This window comes from Salvia miltiorrhiza, unplaced genomic scaffold (assembly GCF_028751815.1).
Source record: "Salvia miltiorrhiza cultivar Shanhuang (shh) unplaced genomic scaffold, IMPLAD_Smil_shh original_scaffold_404, whole genome shotgun sequence".
Classification (NCBI taxonomy): Eukaryota; Viridiplantae; Streptophyta; class Magnoliopsida; order Lamiales; family Lamiaceae; genus Salvia; species Salvia miltiorrhiza.
The window spans coordinates 521,583-543,705 of NW_026651542.1; the positions used below are offsets into that span (position 1 = coordinate 521,583).

General features: G+C 38.7%; 1 long non-coding RNA gene across 1 annotated transcript; it reads right to left on the bottom strand.

The window, feature by feature from the left end:
• Positions 1-18,180: 18,180 nt before the first annotated feature.
• Positions 18,181-21,652, bottom strand: LOC131004495 (uncharacterized). Its single transcript, XR_009095037.1, has 3 exons — positions 20,928-21,652; positions 19,008-19,074; positions 18,181-18,404 (listed from the first exon to the last, which is right to left on the bottom strand). It is a non-coding gene; the product is annotated as an uncharacterized LOC131004495 (long non-coding RNA).
• Positions 21,653-22,123: the final 471 nt, after the last annotated feature.

The following is a 22,123-nucleotide window of genomic DNA, read 5'->3' on the forward strand; positions in this document are numbered from 1 at the left end:
GGCTCTTCACCTTCTTCTCTCTCCCTTACGCCATTTCTTCTCTCCTCCATGGGAGACTAAGTTCGAAGCTTCACCAATCACAACTGAGACAGAATACTCCGATAAATCTAGCCTTAAACACTTTCCATGCTTGTTTCAAGAAGATTTGTTGAGTTCTAACCGGAAGAATCGGGGAAAAAATGCCTTTTCCTTGAAACTCTTTGAGTAAGTGTTCTGCTTTTTGGAGTCTAGACTTGTTGTGAGAAGTATGTGGTGATTTATGTGAGTATTAAGATGTTTGAAGCATGAGAAACTTCCCCTGCTCCTTTTTCTTCGTTTTCGAAAAACTTGGGTTCGTCCCCTCTGAAAAATGTTTCTTTCTTAAAACCGAGATGAAATGGGTATTATGTGGATTTCTGTGTGTTATGTGATGTTTTGAAGTGATTAACGTGTATTTTGCAAAACTGAGTCTGGAGGAAGAGTTTTTACAAAACGAGTTGATGAATGATTTTGGGGGAAATTTGTAAGTTTATGCCTTGAATGATGTTCTGATGTTGAGCATGAACGTATGAAGTGATTTACGTGATTTTGATGATTTTAGAGTTGAAGAGTTCATGAGTGAATTATGTTGATGCATGTTAAGTTTTGATATTTGAGAGTGTCTGATGATTTTTGTGATGGGAAAAGTTGATGAGTTTTTGAAGTTGCTCTTGACTGCGTCGTTCTGTCTTGAGTCTTGTTTTCCTTCAGCCGAGAAGTCATTCCTCTGCTCTGGCCTTTTGGAATCCTCTGATGTTTGATTTCTCGGAACCAAGAAATCGTTTCCCCGCTGGCATACCAGAGAAGTCATTTTCCCCGCTGGCATGCCAGAGAAGTCATTTTCCCCGCTGGTAATCAGAAAAGTCTTTTTCCCCCTGCTCTGCCAGCGAGTTCGAGTCCTCTGAAATTGATTCCTCTGAGTTCATTCCTCTGACGATCGATTCCTCTGACGATCGATTCCTCTGACGATCGATTCCTCTGAGTTTGAGTCCTCTGATGTCGAATTCTCTGACGATTGAGTCCTCTGAAGTTGAGTCCTCTGGAGTTTGGAGTCCTCTGGAGTTTGAGTCCTCTGACGTTTGAGTCCTCTGGCGACAGAGAGTTCGCCATTCCTCTGGCATTTCATCGCTGCTCTGCTAGAGAGTTCATGACTTCGCTGCCCGGGCAAGTTGATTCCTCTGCCCTGGCGAGCATTTTCTCCGCTGTTTCGCCGAGCTGCTCCGCTCCGCCCGGCTGAGTTTTTCCACCTTGACCACCGAGCATTTCTCTGCTCTGGTCTTCGAGTCAAGCTTATGTTGGCTTGTTTGTGATATGTTCTTATGTGAAGTTGTATGCTTATGTGATTGCGCATGCCTATGTGCTTGATTGCTATGAGTATGGTCCAAGTGAGAGTTAAATCGAGAGTAAGACGTGGGAATCCTTAGAAGTCGAGTATGCCTAGAGATTTAGTTTTACTGGGTAATTAGACGTTGAGCGAGAAGTCATTAATTGAGATGAGTTGGATGTTGGAATGAGTTCTAACTGAGATTTGTTTTATCACATGAACTTTCGTGATGATGTTAATGACTCATGAAGATCCGAGCGAAACGAAGAAGTAAGTCACCTGTTCCTATCCGAGCTTAAGCGAAGGACTCCAGGTGGGCAATATTTTGAGTATATGTTTATCATATGAGCTTTCTAAAATGATGTAATGATGTTATGAGCTTATCAAATGTTTTGAGATAAATGATGTTTGAGAACTGTTTGACTTGCCAATTTTTGATGTTGAGCTTGTGTGTTACCCTCTACTGATGAGACGAATTCGGTCCTGCCACAAGCGGGATTTTGTGCACAGAGGTGACTGTGAGCCGTCTTCGGGTCGGCCAGTCACGGTACTTGAGAGGGAGGCCTACTTCTCAGTACCGATAAAATGATAAGTTGTAGATGTGGTACATGCATGATGAATACTTTGATAGCGCTATCGTTTCTTTATGATGTTATGATTATGAAAACTGCATGCACGGATTCATTTATGCTAACTTATTTCCGTGTATTGCTGATGTTATGGCAAGTTTCAAACATATAGCTCTAAGAGCACCTTTGATGTTTTTCTTCGGCGTTTGCCCACTGAGTATTATTACTCACGCCCTGCATATATTTCTAAATGTGCAGGCTAAGCTCCGGAGTGAGATTGGACTGGTGCTGGTGGGGATGGTTTCACCGATGAAGTTTTCCTTGCTGTTTTCCTTTGATGTTGGAGTCTTAAGGATGATGAACTTTGTTTTCCTTTTGATGTTGATAAAACCTTAGTGAGATGATATACAAATCCTTTAAAATCAAGCAATATACTCGCGATTATATGTCTTCATACATATAATTGATACGTCTTTTGCTGTGTTACTCTTGATATTATGATTCCTTATGGAAAATAAACAGCACCTACTTTGCTTTTCTTCTTGAAATTTCTAATATTCAAGAAGTCATAACGATATTGATGAACACACCCTTGAGTCGAATTATGAGTCTTTGCCTTGGCATGTTTGATGTAAGCTTCCGCGCCGATGTTCAATTTAGTTGTGATGTCCCTTATTCATTTATTTTAGTCGTATCGATACTCGTACCCCGCTATTACTAGCGTTTGGGAATCGGGCTGCGACAGAGTGGTATCAGAGCCAGGTTGTCTGCTCTGAGTTAATTGCTTGATTGAGTCGAACCTTTGATTGCTTCTACTCTTTTTAGATTGAGTACTAGTCTAATTTGAGTTCTTAGACTGGTTTGAGAGTCAGTTGAAACAAAACCCCAGCACTCCATCTCCTCCGGCTTAATGAGGTAAGAAGTTGATGTTGTTACTTTTGCTTTTCTGTTGAAAGATGAGTTTGATGCACTAATGAGTTATGTATTGTTTTGATGACGAAATTGTTTGAGATGATGAATCCTGATGTGAGGAAGTTGATGTGGAAGATGAGGAGAGATGTTGAGGCTAGTATAGCCGATGCCCCACCGTGCCAAACAAGGATGAGATGCCGAATTATATTGAGATAGCGATGCAGCGATGGTTCGAGGAGTACATCCCGGACGAGGATGACACGAATGTCAAGGATGAGCCGATCGATGATAGTGTGTATCGGATCGTAGAAGAGTACGAGGAAAAAGAGACGGAGCCGAGTGAGGATGCACCGACTGATGATGTAGGGAGTATGATAATAGATGATGGCGATAACGAAGACGAGATGGGAGATTGATAGATGACGACCGAGACCAGCTAGAGAGGTATAGATATATCTATAGTGATGCATAGCTAATGAACATAGCTAGAAGCATAGTAAAGAACCTATATGACGTTTAGTCCCTATGATGCTTGCATAAGCGAGAGTATCATTATAGTATAGGGCGTTTTGAACAAGGAACCTTCGTTCTTGAGTAAGACCTCAAAGGAGAGGCAAGTTTTCTCTATTACATAGAGATGACGTTGATGACTAGAGAGCTAGGTGTCACTTTAGAATTTTGAGATTGATGATTAGATGCAGGATGATAGATGAACGATAGAGATGACGAGAGCCATGAGAATTCTATATGAAAGATATAGAGTCGAGTTGAGACGTATATTTGAGTAGAGAAAATAGAACTTGTATTTTGAGATCATTTATGAGATATAGAAGCGAAGTAAGAAGAGGAGAATTAGTATTTTGTTTTGACGAACGGCTAGTTTTGAAGACGATAGATATAATTCTTTTCCCTTTATAGTATACCTCCGAGAAGAAGAAGGAACGGAAGGAACATAAATCGAGAAGAAGATGAAGAAGAGAAGCAGAGAGAGAGATAGTTGAGATAATGCGATAAGAGTTAAATTTTTCATCGCGAGTTAAGAAACACGACCCTACTAGGGCGAACGTATTATGGAGATCTTATAGGATGCATAGATGCTTTTGACCAATTGTACTTCGTAATGGAGCTACTTTCACCGGGATCGCGTTTATTATCGCTAGAGTAATTACGAGAGTAGACTTAATGAGTCCCTATCCCGCTTGGTCGTTTTGGAGATTTTTCTGCATCCATTTGAACTCCTACATGAGATGAACTATTTGCTATTGAGCAAATCCACTGTGTTCGAAGCCTGAACCGTTTGTGTTGGAAATCTTTATCCCTAGTTGGAAATCTTTATCCCTTGTTTTAACAATGGACAATTTATTCATTTTTCCACTTAGTGGATTGATTCTACTTCCAGTATTGGTTTACCCCCATCATATCATATCTCAGTTTTTATCTGAGTTTCTGTTCTAGCTTTTGATCTTCCTTTGATTGTAACTTCTTCATTATCCTTGAGATAGCACTGGCTATTATGGAATTATTCCAGTAATTGAGCTCGTCTTGTCCAAGATCAGACATTTTTATTCATTACATCCTAGTCTCTGCCACATCCGACAAGAGTTAGGAGTGTTTAGGTAGCTAGGATGGCGTAATAAGAAGAGTGTTTGGAAGAAAACACGAGTTATGGAAGAAGTCGTAGAATTTTATTTACGGGACGAGCAACTGTTAGATTATGGATTTTTCTTATGTTAGCCAAATGAAGAGAGCTAACCTTTTCAAGGATGAGAAGAAGTGATGCTAAGCCAGAATAGGCAATAGCAGATTTAAGGAGATCGAGATGACGGATTAGAACAGATGACGTTTTTCACGATAGCAGACTGAGATGACGACTAGTACGAAAGTAGAAATGGCATAGTGTTACGGGATGCTTTATTTCCGTTATGCCCTGCATTAATTATGAGTTCTCGAAAGAGAAATTTTTTTTCTTAAAGGTCTATACGACGATGACCAGAGAATCTTTATGCTTGAGTAGAGTTTTGAGCTGATGATTACGATGATAGACCTGAAATGTGTCTCTGATGTTGAGTTATAAGAATTGAGGAAATAGTATGATGTTGAGTAAGAGTTTTATGACTTGTGAGTTATGAGAATTAGTTCTAAGGTTGATACATGTCCCCTTAGACCTTGCCGAGAAAGAGAAATTGTATGAAGAAAGAAGTAGAGTTGATGATATGAGATAAGGCAATAAAACCGTAGCTGACTACGAACGACATGAACGAGGAGATGTTAGAATTGTTTCGAGCACGCTTGAGATAAGAAGTACGAGACGACTTAACAAGTCAGAGTGCGAGTTTGTGCACTAAAGCACTAAATAGAGCATGGGATATAGAACGGGCAATGCAGCCAGAGAAAGCGATTTGAGCTCCAGCACCTCAAAACGATTAAGAGCACTCGAATGTGCGATCCACCTTTATAGATGAGAGCATGAAGAAAAGAGAACATGGGATGACCGAAGTCAAGATCCCAAGAAGTCGTGACGGAGTCAGAATGCGCCACCGTAACTTCAAAATTGAGACAAATGGCCTTATGATGGCCCAACTGCCCCAGCAGCAGTAAACCTTTAAGAACCGCCAGGATGTCGCTTTGTCGAAGAGCAACGAATTACTTTGAGATAATGTAAGATGAGATAGAATAGCGGTTACACCTGCAGAAGGGTCAAGCACTACGCAACTAGTGTCCGAATCGGCAGCAAAGTGGAAGCGGAGGACAGCCGAGTCAGTTCGGCCGCAACTCAAAAGCAATGGAGGGAATCCTATCGCTGCCTCCACCACAGCAACAGCGGCCAGCCTTTCGACCACGTCAGTCAAGAAGGCGACCACCGGCCCCGTAAGCGAATCGACCTCATTTCCAGAGACTGTCCGCGCGTGAATAGAAAGCACCAGACAAAAATAGAAGAATTTTGTCAGATATTGACGAATTGAAAGATGTACCCATAGTGTTTGGTTCGACACTGAACGAGAAGTCTGTGCTACAACCTCTAAAGAGTAATCACACTCATAGGCTGAACCACTACGGTTTCATCCGTGTGCCCTGACTTAGAATTCGAGTGAGATCGATTAAGTTTGAGGCGAGAAACCTGAGATTGATGCCTATGTGGCATTTAGATATGACTTTTTGAATGGACTGGTGAGAGGAAAAACATGTGACGATACAAGACAAGGAGAGACGAATGACGTTTCAATTTCCAGGCCAAGAGCCTACCGCGTCTGTTGGCGTAAAAGGGGAAAAGAAGAAGACGCCGATCATCTCGGCGCTGCAAGTAAGAAAGATCTTGCGAAGAATGGATACAACCGCGTACGTTGTATATCCGAGCCAGAGAGACGAAACCGAAGGAAACGTTGATGATGCCAGACGTGCGAGAGTATAAGGATGTTTTTCCCTAAGACCTTATTGGGGTTACCCCAGACCGACAGTTTGGGTTACGATGATGTGGAGCCTTGCGCGTCACTAATGTCGAAAGCGCTATACAGAATGGCCCCATCGAGTTGCAAGAGTTGAGGCTGCAACTCCAAGGACTTTTAGATATAAGTTCTTTTGACCTAGTGTTTCCCCGAGGGAAGCACCAGTCCTGATGTTCAGAGAAAAGGATGGAAGCTTGAGATTGTGTATCGATTATCAAGAGTTGAACAAAGTGACGATAAAGAATGAGTATCCGTTACCCTGGATCGATAATCTGTTCGATCAACTGCAAAGAGCGAGCACTTGTTCGAAGTTTGAGTTGTGAACGAGATACCACCAGTTGAAGATACGAGTGGGAGATATTTCCAGAGATGACATCTCGTATGAGACATAGACACCATGAGTTTATAGTAATGCCTTTCAACCGATGAATGACCCGACGGTATTCATGGATCCCATGAATCGCATTTTTCACGAATACTTAGATAAGTTCGTGTTAGTCTCCATAGACGATGTCTCGATTTACTCGAAGAGTAAACGAGAACACGGAGAGCGTTTGATGGTCGTGTTGAAAAGATTACGAGCTGAGAAGTTAGATGCGAATCTTGGACTTGAAGGAGTCAAATTCGGTTGGCCAAACGTTGTGAATGGAGTTTTTAAGAGCTACAGAAGAGACTTAGTACGCGTTTTTGCATTGATGCGACGAAGAATGGTCTAGGATGTGCGCTGATGCAAGGGAGAAAATATATCTTATCTTTCGATAAGTTTGAAGCCGAGCTCCGCTCGGGAAGCAAAGCTAAAGTTGAGCTCTGCTCTGATCTGACGATAGAGCTGAAAGCATTCCTCTGCACTGGCACTGATTTCTCTGACCGGTGCGGGACTGATTTTAGAAAGGAGGGAGTTAAAGAAAGTGGAGACCCCACGAGAGGAAGTAACTAACACAAGAGTTAGATTTAGCAGCCGTAGTGCATGCTTTGAAGATATGGAGCACGGTGTGAGTTATACACCGATCAGTAAAGTCTCAAATTTTTTTTTGAGCAACAAAGGAGACGATCAGAGTCAGTGAAGGACTACGAGCATGATTCATGAGTTTATAGAAGTTTGATGATGATTTAAGTAAGATGAGTTACCCAAGATTTTGGGAAAAATCTTGAAGTTCATAAGTCGATTTGAAGATTTAAATGTATATGAGTTCTTGAGCATGCTACGATGTTAAGTGACGGTTTGAATGGATGATTAGAAGTGTTGAAATGAGTTCTGTTTGTTTTGCCGAATGCTGCTGAGTTTTAGCTCTGCTCTGGCAGAAAATTAGGGTTTCCGCTGACAAAGTGATTTTGCGGACGAAGTGATCCCTCTGACGTTATGACTGACGCGTTAAGTAGAGAGAGCCAGGGAGAGTTAGGATTTTCCTTACTCGAGAAGATGATTTGGGAGGTAGTAATACCACCACAAGCGACAGAAATAGAAATTTCTGTATTGAGCTTTACACCAGACCCACGATCGAGGAGCCCTGCTTTACAATAGAGCCTATGTTTTGAGCGGCCTTTGCTTTAGACAGAGCTGGCGCCGATTCCTCTGCTCTGGCAAAGAAATCACGATTCCTCTGCTCCGGCAGAGAAGAATGAAAGATAGAAGGGTTTCGAATAAGGTTTCGAACCGAGAGAGTAGAGAATTATCCAGAGGCGGCAGATAATGCCATTTTGTTTAAAGAAAGAGACCGAACGTGTCTGATTAAGGAAGTTGAAGAATGGAACCACGAATGAATCCGTACCTTTATGAGTAATAATAGTGTCAACACACTACAGAGAGTACTACGGTACTGAGACATGAGATTATATTAAGATAGATGGAGTTATGATGATAAGTGGAGATGTTGAGTATTAGAGTTACACTTTTGATTAGACGAGGGCGCTGGGAGATAAATGCGAAGTTTAGGACGAGAAGAGATTTTCGCGCCAGAGGGGGGGAACCATTCCTCTGAAGATTCATTCCGCTGCTCTAGAATTTGAGTCCTCTGGCGTCTTGTTTTCGCTGCTCTGGTTAAGGATTTCGCTGCTCTGACAAAGAAAATATGAATACGTGCCAAGACTGAAACGACGTTTTGAATGGAGAATGAGAAGCGAGTGATGGCATCTTTCATAGAAAGATGTTTGATGTGTTAAAGCATGAAGGAGCCATTTTGGCAACTTTATACGAATTTCACCTGTTAGAGACTCCCACAATGAAAGTGAGACTTTATACCTTGAGTTATGATAACGATTAGCAATTGGAGAGGAGGAAAACCGATGATCGAGTAATCACTTATAGATTCTTTTGACGGTTAGAAACGATGTTTATGTAAGTTTTCCCTATCTTAGGGAGCGTGTTATTTTCGAGTTTAAGAAAGATTCAGACCGAGATATATAGAACCTTATGATATATTAGAAGGAGTAGGCCAAGTAGCCTATAAATTAGCGTTGCCTTCGAGCTTCGCGAACGTCCAAGACGTTTTCAATGTTTCTCAACTGAGAAAGTATGTGTTGTTTCAAAACACGTCATCCAGGAAGAGGAGTTCCTGGTACCAGCTTTGAGTTACGAAGAGAGAGATCTGATGTGACGCTGGACTGGAAGATCCAACAATGGAGGAACAAGTCAATTCATTTGGTGAAAATCCAATGGAGATATCACTGTTGAAAAGAAGAGTCAACATGAGAACTTGAAGAAAAGATGATTGTAAGCAGATGTTTAAAGCAGCAGTTACAAAATAGCCAATCTCCAATAAACTCAATTGGCTGCAGAGCACAAAATTCTAGATGGCTAAAAAGCGAAGTTTGGGAAGCGTAGAAGAATTTGATAGCCACATTTGATGGGCTACTTTAAATCAGCGAAAGTGTATGATTCCCCAGAGTTGGAAGAGAAGATGAAAGAGAAGTACCCAGAGTTTTTCCCCGAAGACGAATACCTCAAATTTCGGGACGAAATTTCTTTTAAGGGGGGTAGGATGTAACACCCCGTACCTTTCCTTATGTTAGAATATAGTGTTTCAACACTACTAAGAGTACTGAGATGTCGAGAGGCGAGATTATAGAGTTATAAGTGGACAAACCAATGATGGAGTTAGAGTGATGAGATTTGAGAAACGAGTCGAGCTATAGATGTTGACTGATTTGAGTTGAGAATTTATTTTATTTCGACTATCGGGAATAGAATTTCCAGAGACCGAGTTATAAGAGATTGATTGTCCTATTAAGAAAATAGGAATAATGAGTTTAACATAGAGTCGAGGAAGAGAAGAAGTTATCGATGGATGGTAAAATGAATAAGATTGAGAACGATGTTAGAGATGAGATGAAAGACGAGAGATAGAGTTGTAGTAGTGATCGAAAATCACTATAAAGAGGATTAAGCTAGAATGATGATTTGAGTAATGACGAGTGATGGTCCGTTTTAACGTGACAATTTTATGAGTCAATTGTTTAATGTTATATGATTTATATGTTATGTGCGCACTTATGTTATTTGAGTCAGTATGATTTTCGAAACCATGACTTATGATTTTTATTGCCGTCGCACTTTCCTACACACTCAAACAATATTTTAATCCTTTTCCCACATGTGGATAATTGGCGGATGAGACTTGCTGCTAAGGGGGAGACAATTCACTATTTGAGCATTTAATGCTACTTATCCGATGGAATAAGAATCTTGCTAAAACCGAAGAGCCTCTCTCTCTTTCAGTCATTTCTCATCATTTTTGGCTCTTCACCTTCTTCTCTCTCCCTTACGCCATTTCTTCTCTCCTCCATGGGAGACTAAGTTCGAAGCTTCACCAATCACAACTGAGACAGAATACTTCGATAAATCTAGCCTTAAACACTTTCCATGCTTATTTCAAGAAGATTTGTTGAGTTCTAACCGGAAGAATCGGGGAAAAAACGCCTTTTCCTTGAAACTCTTTGAGTAAGTGTTCTGCTTTTTGGAGTCTAGACTTGTTGTGAGAAGTATGTGGTGATTTATGTGAGTATTAAGATGTTTGAAGCATGAGAAACTTCCCCTGCTCCTTTTTCTTCGTTTTCGAAAAACTTGGGTTCGTCCCCTCTGAAAAATGTTTCTTTCTTAAAACCGAGATGAAATGGGTATTATGTGGATTTCTGTGTGTTATGTGATGTTTTGAAGTGATTAACGTGTATTTTGCAAAACTGAGTCTGGAGGAAGAGTTTTTACAAAACGAGTTGATGAATGATTTTGGGGGAAATTTGTAAGTTTATGCCTTGAATGATGTTCTGATGTTGAGCATGAACGTATGAAGTGATTTACGTGATTTTGATGATTTTAGAGTTGAAGAGTTCATGAGTGAATTATGTTGATGCATGTTAAGTTTTGATATTTGAGAGTGTCTGATGATTTTTGTGATGGGAAAAGTTGATGAGTTTTTGAAGTTGCTCTTGACTGCGTCGTTCTGTCTTGAGTCTTGTTTTCCTTCAGCCGAGAAGTCATTCCTCTGCTCTGGCCTTTTGGAATCCTCTGATGTTTGATTTCTCGGAACCAAGAAATCGTTTCCCCGCTGGCATACCAGAGAAGTCATTTTCCCCGCTGGCATGCCAGAGAAGTCATTTTCCCCGCTGGTAATCAGAAAAGTCTTTTTCCCCCTGCTCTGCCAGCGAGTTCGAGTCCTCTGAAATTGATTCCTCTGAGTTCATTCCTCTGACGATCGATTCCTCTGACGATCGATTCCTCTGACGATCGATTCCTCTGACGATCGATTCCTCTGAGTTTGAGTCCTCTGATGTCGAATTCTCTGACGATTGAGTCCTCTGAAGTTGAGTCCTCTGGAGTTTGGAGTCCTCTGGAGTTTGAGTCCTCTGACGTTTGAGTCCTCTGGCGACAGAGAGTTCGCCATTCCTCTGGCATTTCATCGCTGCTCTGCCAGAGAGTTCATGACTTCGCTGCCCGGGCAAGTTGATTCCTCTGCCCTGGCGAGCATTTTCTCCGCTGTTTCGCCGAGCTGCTCCGCTCCGCCCGGCTGAGTTTTTCCACCTTGACCACCGAGCATTTCTCTGCTCTGGTCTTCGAGTCAAGCTTATGTTGGCTTGTTTGTGATATGTTCTTATGTGAAGTTGTATGCTTATGTGATTGCGCATGCCTATGTGCTTGATTGCTATGAGTATGGTCCAAGTGAGAGTTAAATCGAGAGTAAGACGTGGGAATCCTTAGAAGTCGAGTATGCCTAGAGATTTAGTTTTACTGGGTAATTAGACGTTGAGCGAGAAGTCATTAATTGAGATGAGTTGGATGTTGGAATGAGTTCTAACTGAGATTTGTTTTATCACATGAACTTTCGTGATGATGTTAATGACTCATGAAGATCCGAGCGAAACGAAGAAGTAAGTCACCTGTTCCTATCCGAGCTTAAGCGAAGGACTCCAGGTGGGCAATATTTTGAGTATATGTTTATCATATGAGCTTTCTAAAATGATGTAATGATGTTATGAGCTTATCAAATGTTTTGAGATAAATGATGTTTGAGAACTGTTTGACTTGCCAATTTTTGATGTTGAGCTTGTGTGTTACCCTCTACTGATGAGACGAATTCGGTCCTGCCACAAGCGGGATTTTGTGCACAGAGGTGACTGTGAGCCGTCTTTGGGTCGGCCAGTCACGGTACTTGAGAGGGAGGCCTACTTCTCAGTACCGATAAAATGATAAGTTGTAGATGTGGTACATGCATGATGAATACTTTGATAGCGCTATCGTTTCTTTATGATGTTATGATTATGAAAACTGCATGCACGGATTCATTTATGCTAACTTATTTCCGTGTATTGCTGATGTTATGGCAAGTTTCAAACATATAGCTCTAAGAGCACCTTTGATGTTTTTCTTCGGCGTTTGCCCACTGAGTATTATTACTCACGCCCTGCATATATTTCTAAATGTGCAGGCTAAGCTCCGGAGTGAGATTGGACTGGTGCTGGTGGGGATGGTTTCACCGATGAAGTTTTCCTTGCTGTTTTCCTTTGATGTTGGAGTCTTAAGGATGATGAACTTTGTTTTCCTTTTGATGTTGATAAAACCTTAGTGAGATGATATACAAATCCTTTAAAATCAAGCAATATACTCGCGATTATATGTCTTCATACATATAATTGATACGTCTTTTGCTGTGTTACTCTTGATATTATGATTCCTTATGGAAAATAAACAGCACCTACTTTGCTTTTCTTCTTGAAATTTCTAATATTCAAGAAGTCATAACGATATTGATGAACACACCCTTGAGTCGAATTATGAGTCTTTGCCTTGGCATGTTTGATGTAAGCTTCCGCGCCGATGTTCAATTTAGTTGTGATGTCCCTTATTCATTTATTTTAGTCGTATCGATACTCGTACCCCGCTATTACTAGCGTTTGGGAATCGGGCTGCGACATTTATGCCGGGGAAATGAAAATGAGTTTTTTTCCAACAAAATTATTTTCAAAAGCTTTTATAAAATTTAGTCTTTTGAATTTTTGTGCATTGCATAAATTGAATTATATGAATGTGATTAATTCTATATGCTAATATTAATTTTAATACTACATGATTTAATTTATGTTAGGCTTTAATTATTTAAATGTGTTGGGCTTTGACAAATATTTATTTGGGCCTTAGTTTTTTTTATTGAAATGATATTCTATAAATACCAAAGCCCAAAAGCCCACACCAACCTCCTCATTTGTACCACAGCCATGAACAGTGTGTTTCACCATGCCTCTACAATTGCTACACTATTCACCCCATGCGCCCACTCCTACAAGTCATACAAAATCCCCTAATCTCAGGGATTTTGGGTAAATTTTTCAACGTCTCACCTCCCTCTTTTCAATCCTTCACGCATGCTTCTACTTTCTATTATTCGTCATTGCTCCTATAAAATATCATCCTCATTCATCTTCTCTCCTTACCACAACAACACAACTTCATCCTCATTCATCTTCTCTCCTTACCACAACAACACAACTTCTACGGTAAAGAATTCTTCTTGTTTATTCAAGTCTCAATCTTCTCATTCATTTTCTAATATCAGCAGATTTCTTTCATATGCAGAGAAAACCATCAAATATCTGCCATTTTTACAGAAACCACCGAACAGAATTCATACAAAAAGGTTTCACCTTTCAATTCCTCTACTTATTCATTCATGCTCAACATCATAGTACGAATAAAACCAACTGTAGATAAAACAAAGAGATACTGAATATTGTTCTTACATTTGGTAACATAGATGAAAAGATTAAATGATACAGAAATGAAGAATTTATATGAACTGGACTTGTGTGTTGCTGTGTTGGCTTGATGTTGAGTGAGTGTTGTGTTTCTTGCTGAGTCGAGTCAAGGAGAGGGTTGTGTTGAGCGAGAGTTGAAGGCGGTGTCACCTGATCTACGGGCGACGACAGCCGGAGACAGGAGAGAGAGAGAGGCGGAGGCAGCCTTGGAGGCTGTTTTCTGCCGGTTTCAGTAAGGTACGGCCGGCGGCAACTTCATTTCTGTTCGCCGGACTGAGTTGGAAAGGGAATGAGAGAGAGTGGTGTGTCGTGGAGGCGGTGGCCTTCATGGTTGCTCGCCGGGCTGATTCCATGAGAATTGAGAGAGAGACGATGGAGGTGGAGAGCTCAGCGGTGGTTGGTGGCGGCAGCTCGTCGCTGCTGCGCCTCCGGTGAGCGTCCGCGGCGAGAGAGCAGTCGAGGGAGAGAGAACAGTCGAGGGAGGTGAGGAAGGAAGAGAGAAGGATGAAGAGGGAGGCTGGGCGGCAGTCCGCTTCTCCTGCTGCTGCCCGACCGAAGATGGAGAGGGGAGTCAGGGGACAGCGGTCGGGTGGTGGAGGCGGCGCTGCTACCGCCGCCGGAAAAGAGCGAGAGATGAGGGAAGAGGGAGCCGAGAGAGGGAGAGGAGAGTGCTTCGCATATGTTGCTGTATGCGTGTGTGTGTGTTTGTGTTTGTGAGGTGTGTGCGGCTGATAAGGGGAAAGGAGATGGGTGTTGGGCTGGGCTAGGGTTGGGCCGAGTGTTTGGGCCGGGTATTAATTAGTTTTGGGCTGCATTTTTTTTATTTGCTTGGGCCGATTTTAATTTGAATGTTGGGCCATTTTCAAATTTTAGCTGGGCCCTTATTTATTTAAAATTTTGGGCTGCCTTCTATTAATTTATTTGAGCTATACTAATTTAATTAATTTGACTATCATTAGTTTGATTAATTATTTTAAAGAATAATTTGCATAATAATATTACATTATTATTATGTGCATATGTTAAGTGTGATTACTTATTATATGATTAAGCCTGAAATAAATTTGCATATGCATTTTTGCAAATAAAAGTACTCATGATTTAAATTGATTTTCATTAAATCCAATTACCCAAGAAAATTGAGTAAGGATATTGTTGGTGTCCTTAGCTCAGCAATTTAGTTTTCAATTATTATCTATTAAATTTTGAAAACCCGGCGTGATGAATCATAGTAGTTAAGTGCAACCACTAAGACTTTAAGATTAGATTCATGAGACCTATTAAGATTATAGATTTCTTGTAGGCTTTGTGGATCGTGAGGATTTGCACTGCTATACCGATTCAGAGTTAAGATTAAACGACAGGCATTGCCTAATCAGGTGGGCTTATTTTCCAAATATATGATTTAGCTATTGAGCTTAAATGTTTCAATGAAATGAAAACTGTTTATCCGATAAAATATTTTGTGCACTCTGCTCTGTTTAAGGCTCGCAACTATGAATCGATCGAGGTTCTCTCTTGACCTAACACGTTATTTGAGAATTGTGTACACCTATTAGCTGACTCGGTGGGTTGATCTTCATTCGGGCACTAATCATGTATGAGGCGTTATAAGGGTGCTCGACGGGATGTGTTCCGGAGCATTGGGTCCCAAATGGGAACTTGACTGGGTTACGCCCTCAGTTCAAGTAAAGCAGGAGTAATGGATCCGTCGGTGGCTAAAAGGTCCGGGATCACAGCGAGTAACGGAAAGGGAGTGTGACAATTGCGCGCAATATAATAAAATGTTTTAACATGCTTAGAAGTTATTTCAATTTAAAACCTTCTAAGTCATGTCAAGTATAATTGGATAAACTGCTCTTATGATTATGAAATGTTTATAAAAATGCTAGCCCACTAAGTACATTAGTACTTAGCCCAAAATTACTTTCAAATGTTTTCAGGTTGATTGGTCGGTGCTGACGGGGCAGAGCTGAGGCTAGGGTTCAACTCCGTATTTTGTCTTCCGCTGTTGCACTGGCTCTTATTTGTCTTTTGTTTCTCCAACTTAAGACTTTTATGTTAAATTCTGAATTATGTTTCTTATCGAGCTTAAACTCTCAACTTCTAGCTCTATGTTATTAACGTTGGTTATCGGAAGCATGAAACCGAACTTGTGATCCTAAGGCTTAGAATGTTGTTGATTGATTAATATCACTTGATTTTTGTCTTTCTTCACTCAAAGGCTGTTCCCCGACTTTTATCCCATTATTTGAATCCCACAAGGTTCTTTCCTTATTTATTTCTATGATTTTAGTCGCACCTCGATTATATTTTATTCGTTCAAGAATTGGGGTGTGACATTAATATAGAACCAGTAGCTAATTTCCATTTTTTATAAAGATTTGTTTGAACATTTATTTGATCCAGACTGTAAACATTATTAATATCATTAAGCTGACAGTATCCTTGAAACCAATCTAAAATTGGAATATTAGATTTTAATTTATGTAATCCTTTTATCCATTCAATTTGAAGTTTATCTCTTAAAGGTTTTTCTAATTTTAAAAACCATTCTTTTCTTTCAATTTCTTCTGGATCATTGAATTCTTTTTCAAGGTAATTGAAATTAATAGAGAAATTCATATTAGAAATCATATTGATTTGATCTTCCATTTGAGAAATAGTAGGAGATCCTACTTGATGTGTTTCTTCTTCAGTTTGATAACTAGTCGAAGGAATTGGAGATTTGTAATTAACTTTAATATTAGGATAATTAAATTTAGAACTTTCAGAAAATGAATTTCTTGATGAGACTTCTTGAATACGTATTGAGGATTTTCTTTGTTCTCTATGTGAATTAAATCTTAGAAGAATTCTTCCGTCATCATCTTCTTCAATCTCTGAAACTTCTCGTTTTTCAATTCCTCTTGGTATTTGAGGATTTTGAATTATGAATTCATTAGGAATAGTTATTTCATTCCATTTAAGTCTTTTAGGAACGAAAGATGTTGAATTATCTGCTTCAATTTGAAGTATGACAGTTTCATCTTTTAAGGTTGGAGTGAATTTAAATTTTGGATTTAAATGAGATGACATAACTCTAAAGTAAACTCGATATATGACAGCAAAATTTTTACAAAGATTCTTAAATTCATCTCCTTGAAGGTGAATATCAAGAATTAAAGAATCAAGAATTAAAGGATCTGTGAGATCTATGGAATAATTGGGAGCACAGTTGAAATAAATAGGACCATTACAAACATTGGTTTGAATCATTGCTAATAAAGATGATTTATACTTTTTTAATCTATTATCTCTAAGGGCAAGATAAACAGGAGCATCAACTCCAATATGAACTAAGGGTTTGACTGCAACTTGAATTAACCCAAAATGAATATATCTATAGCCCTTTTCTATGTATTTCCTTATAGAAACTTTTGAAAGTAATTGCATACTTTGAAATTCTTCTTGAAGAGAAATAGTTTCTTCATGAGTTTTAATAGAAAAAGCGGTTTTGAAATCAAATGTACCGATTTGATACATAGATTCTATTGGTTGTTCAGGAATAGTCCAGTTTGAATAATTATTTGGTATGCTAATTTCACTAGATTGAACAATACCAGAATTATTCGCATTATTATTTTTGGAAAATAGTGTTCTTATTCTAGATGCCATTAATACTGATAAAATTTCTTAGACTTTAATGAATCTCTCAATTTTAACAGGGACCACCTAATCGGGACCACCTCACTTGGGCTGACCAAACGAAACAAGGCTGACCAAACCGTTAATATTGATAGATTAAATAAAGCTTTGAAATTTAAACAGTAAAATAGAGTCTAGGCAAAGTCTTACTCTTTTCCTAGATAATATTGGAATGGCTCTGATACCAATCCTAACCCAGGGATAGAATGATATTTATGAGTGCTATATTTATGAGTGCTAAATATAAATTGAAAATTATGTAATGTATAATATCAATGAATATATGCATGATGAATGATATTCACTATTCATTATTCACTAACCCGGGGATAGAATGATATTCACTATTCATCATGCATATCTTTGAGAGTTTGAAGAGACGAAGGCTATCTGTAATCAAAGACGTCAGCTTAATGATTATCTTTGAGAAACTGACTGCTGCTTGAATTAACCCAAAATGAATATATCTATAACCTTTTTCTATGTATTTCCTTATAGAAACTTTTGAAAGTAATTGCATACTTTGAAATTCTTCTTGAAGAGAAATAGTTTCTTCATGAGTTTTAATAGAAAAAGCGGTTTTGAAATCAAATGTACCGATTTGATACATAGATTCTATTGGTTGTTCAGGAATAGTCTAGTTTGAATAATTATTTGGTATGCTAATTTCACTAGATTGAACAATACCAGAATTATTCGCATTATTATTTTTGGAAAATAGTGTTCTTATTCTAGATGCCATTAATACTGATAAAATTTCTTAGACTTTAATGAATCTCTCAATTTTAACAGGGACCACCTAATCGGGACCACCTCTGTCACAGCCCGCCCTAACTAGGGATAGTTAGGCCGAGTGATCCACAACTAGGGATGGGGTTAAAGAAGAAGGGGAAGAAAAGGGGCGTCATTTATAGCCGTAAAACTTACTCATCTTAATAAAACTCGTCATTTTTATTCATTCATACTCAATTGAAAACAGTCTATGAAAGACAGCATAAAACTTAATTAATATCATTAATCAAGTTATACATCATATGAAACCATTCTCTTAAAACTCAAAGTATGACATAACATACTATAACATCAACAACATCTTGCAGCGGAAAGTAGCTAGACATATGTATGAAGACATATTCTAGACAGGTTAACTATTTATTAACAACCCTGGAGACTCTGCTCATTGCAGCACCATCATCACATCAGCTCAACCTGCACATTTAGAAAACATATGCAGGGCTGAGTACAAAAGCACTCAGTGGGCACGTATGCCTAGGTATAAAAATACATGCTTCAAAACTATAAATTGTCATGCCATCATAATCAGTACAGCAAGGGAGTTTTTCGCTAAAAAGGCCCAAGCTTATTAAGTTCATTTGTGATTCTTAAAGTTCGTCTGATCAGACTAAGTTCTTTTGTAATCTATCATATCTGAAACTGTGTGCCGGAGAGGTGGCCACCTCTCACGGTCACTTGACCGGCCAACCTGCTAGATGACTCACGGTCACTGGTGTACACTAGTCCTGGCAGGATAGCTATCAACTGCTCAGGACCCGAATTCGATTGCATCATTGGCAAAGCCAAAGCAGATAGATATCATACTAAAATTTAAACATTTTATGGCAAGACAATACTTGAAATAACTTTAACTCAAAGATTTTGTCATGAAATAACTTGCTCAAAGGTAGCATTAAACTCGTTTGATAGATATATAAAACTGAAATTAACAGTTAAATCATCTCATGCATTCATTCGTATAAGAGGCCTACGACAAGCAGGGGATCTCTATATACGTATAGTAAAAGTAATGCCCACCTCGTTGTGTCTCTGTATCAATGAGTAACGTCACTCTCTCCCTCAAGTCGTTACTTCCCAAAAGGACCTTCATCGTTATGAAGAATTGGTGAGAAGTTATAAAAGAAACCTCGATTAATAATCTAATCTCTTTTATGAAACATTAGTATCTCTAATGTTCATCTCTCTTGATTGTTAATCAATATAACAATTATTATCTCTCGTCATTACTCATTAATTATAACATCCTTATGTTATAATTAGCAGCGCTTCAATTAAAAGAAATATTTAACACATCGAAAAGTCCACTTTCTTAGCAGATCTATTCGCTCTCATCTCGTCTAATTAACCGATTAGAAAGTTAAACTTTCCATTAGGCATGTATTTGAGTCACGGGTCAACAAGAATTGACTATGCTCAAATTCTAATTTCACTAAAAATTTCGGCATGACCTATTCATATATAATGTCAGCCACGAGATTTCAACGCGTGAATCTCACTACGTGAACTCGTCTCTCGACTCAAAACTTAACATCTTGACATCTTTTCAACGCAAACCAAACAATTCAAAATCATCAAAACTCTTTATCAGTAAACTATCATTTATACTCGACACCAATTGTTCGAGTGTCAGATACCAACATTTATGTGCGTTAATCATAACTCTCACAACTCACACCATTTAGTCATATCGTATCATCCATCAAAACAAATATAATCAAGTTGTTTTCTAGAAAGTTTTGCTGTTTTTGTGTCATCTTTAAAAATTCATAACAACCAACTCAATCATCATAAACTCTCATACCAATTGATCTCAAAAACTTCATGAAGTGTAGTTCACTCTAAAAATGGTAGTTAACCAAAAAGGTTAAAGGTTTTTGGAGATATTGCTCTTTTAGTGCAGGCTGTCAAAGATTGACAGTTTCTGCCAATTTTGTTTAGGCCATTAGAAACCAAGGCAAACCTTAATAAAATTCCATCAAATTTAATCATCCAAAACTAAAGGTATCCTTGAAGATTTGGTTAAAATTTCACAAGAGAAAACGTTCATATGATCTGCCAAATAAACAATGAAACTCATACACTTTTACTGTTGGACAAATATGACAGCAGAACAGGGCATTTTTGAAATAATAAACTGCTATGTTTCAGAGGTCATAAAAATCGAAATCTTATGTTTTTAGAAAAGTATTGAAGTCTAGTTTCGTTTAAAAAAAACGGTGATGCAAAATCCTTCATGGATTAATAGATATAAACGCTTTTGTGAAGTCTACCAATAGTTGACAGATTCTGTCAAGGATTTTTCAAAATATCTTTAAAATAGCAAACATCATCCAAAAGACATGAAATTTTGCAGCAACGAAATACACATATCATAGATAAACATACTAAAATTTCAGAGCCATCAAGCAATGAAAACTCATCGAAACATAAGCTTGAAACTGCTGTAAAATTTTGACAGAATTCCAGTTTTAATTTCGTTCAACAATTATCATCCATAAATTGTAAATCAATTAGCATGCTCATGTGATATCGTAGAACACATATATGCAATAATATTCATTATGCAACGTCTCAAACTTCACGAATTTAAATAATCATACTCTAAAAATTTATACAATTTTCGTGCTTGGAAAAATACGAATTTAATATATATCGATTCTAGCATACCCCTAAGCACAAATATCAAGTCAAAACGATCAAACAAAAATCGAAAGACAAGCTAATATGTGAAAAACGGGGCTGCCCTCATGGGTTTCATAGCTACGGTTCGTTCCGTTCTTACTCCCTTCATTAAACATGCTCAACATCTACCCAAGAACAACATACTAAAATTTCACGACGATCCGACGTCGTTTCAAAATAAAGTCGAGAATCGACGTTTTTCGACGTCGACGAAAATCGAAAAGAAAACCATTAAAACGTAGGTAGAGATCTTACCTACTTAGATACGTGATCGAAAAGATGATCGGCGCTCGTCTCGGTGCTCAAATCGGAGGTCAAAAGCTCCGTCCAAGCTTAAATGGAAAATGGCGTGTGTAGTGTGTGTTTTAGGTGTTGTGTGTGTGAATATGTGAGTTGTGTGTGTGGTGTGGGCTGATATAGCGTGAGTTAGTGAGGGGAAAGGGGTTTTGGGAGGTTTGGGGGTGGTTAGGGGTAGGGTAGGTTAGATATTTAGGATATTAACCCGTTAGTCGTTAAATATCTCGTCTCGTCTCGTTTTAACAACTAACAACCCATACTCTTTGTTACTCGCCCTCTCAACCTCTACTCACTTTCATTGCACTCGTAATTCTATATAAATATAGAAAACGCAAGCTCGTTCTCAAAATTCTGATAAACGAGCTCGGTTCGTTTATCGAGAAATCCCGATTTACTATTCACTCGTCGTCCAAAAATAAAAACTTTCATTATTGGACTTGTATCGAAAAACTAAGAATATTTCTCGACGACGTGCACGTAAGATTTTGAAAGTCGACAAAAAGACGAAATAGCAGTATTTTACTATTCATCGTCAAAAAGTCAAAATTTTCAAAAACGTCTTAACGGACTCAGATCTCACTTCCGAGTTCATCGTTCTCATTCAAATAATTATCTCGAATTATTCAAATACTCAAACTCAAATACGGATATAAAATCCCACATCATTCTCACATCATCGAAAGAACATCTCAACATCTTAAAGAAAATAACAAGAAAACTTCATATAACTCCTCATCTATTTACAAAGTAAATCAAACAAGGGATCTAAACCCTAATTACTCAAACTCAAGCAATTAAACACGTCATCAAAAGCCCGGGTATTACATACCCTCCCCCTTAAAATAAATTTCGTCCCGAAATTTGTACCTCTTGTAAATGTTTCAGGTACTTCTCTCACATCTTATCCTCAAGCTCTCTTTCCACTTCTTTCTAACTATCATATCTCCATTGGACCTTATCCAATGCAATCGACTTATTACTCAATTGCCGAATTTTATGATCTAGCATCATCTGAGGTCTCTCTTCATAACTCAAGTCTGGTTCTAAGATCATTTCATCTTAGTAAACCACATGGTTTGGGTCGAAAATATATATCCTCTCAATTGTGACACGTGAAACACGTTATGCACATTTCCAAAGCTAGGTGGCAAAGC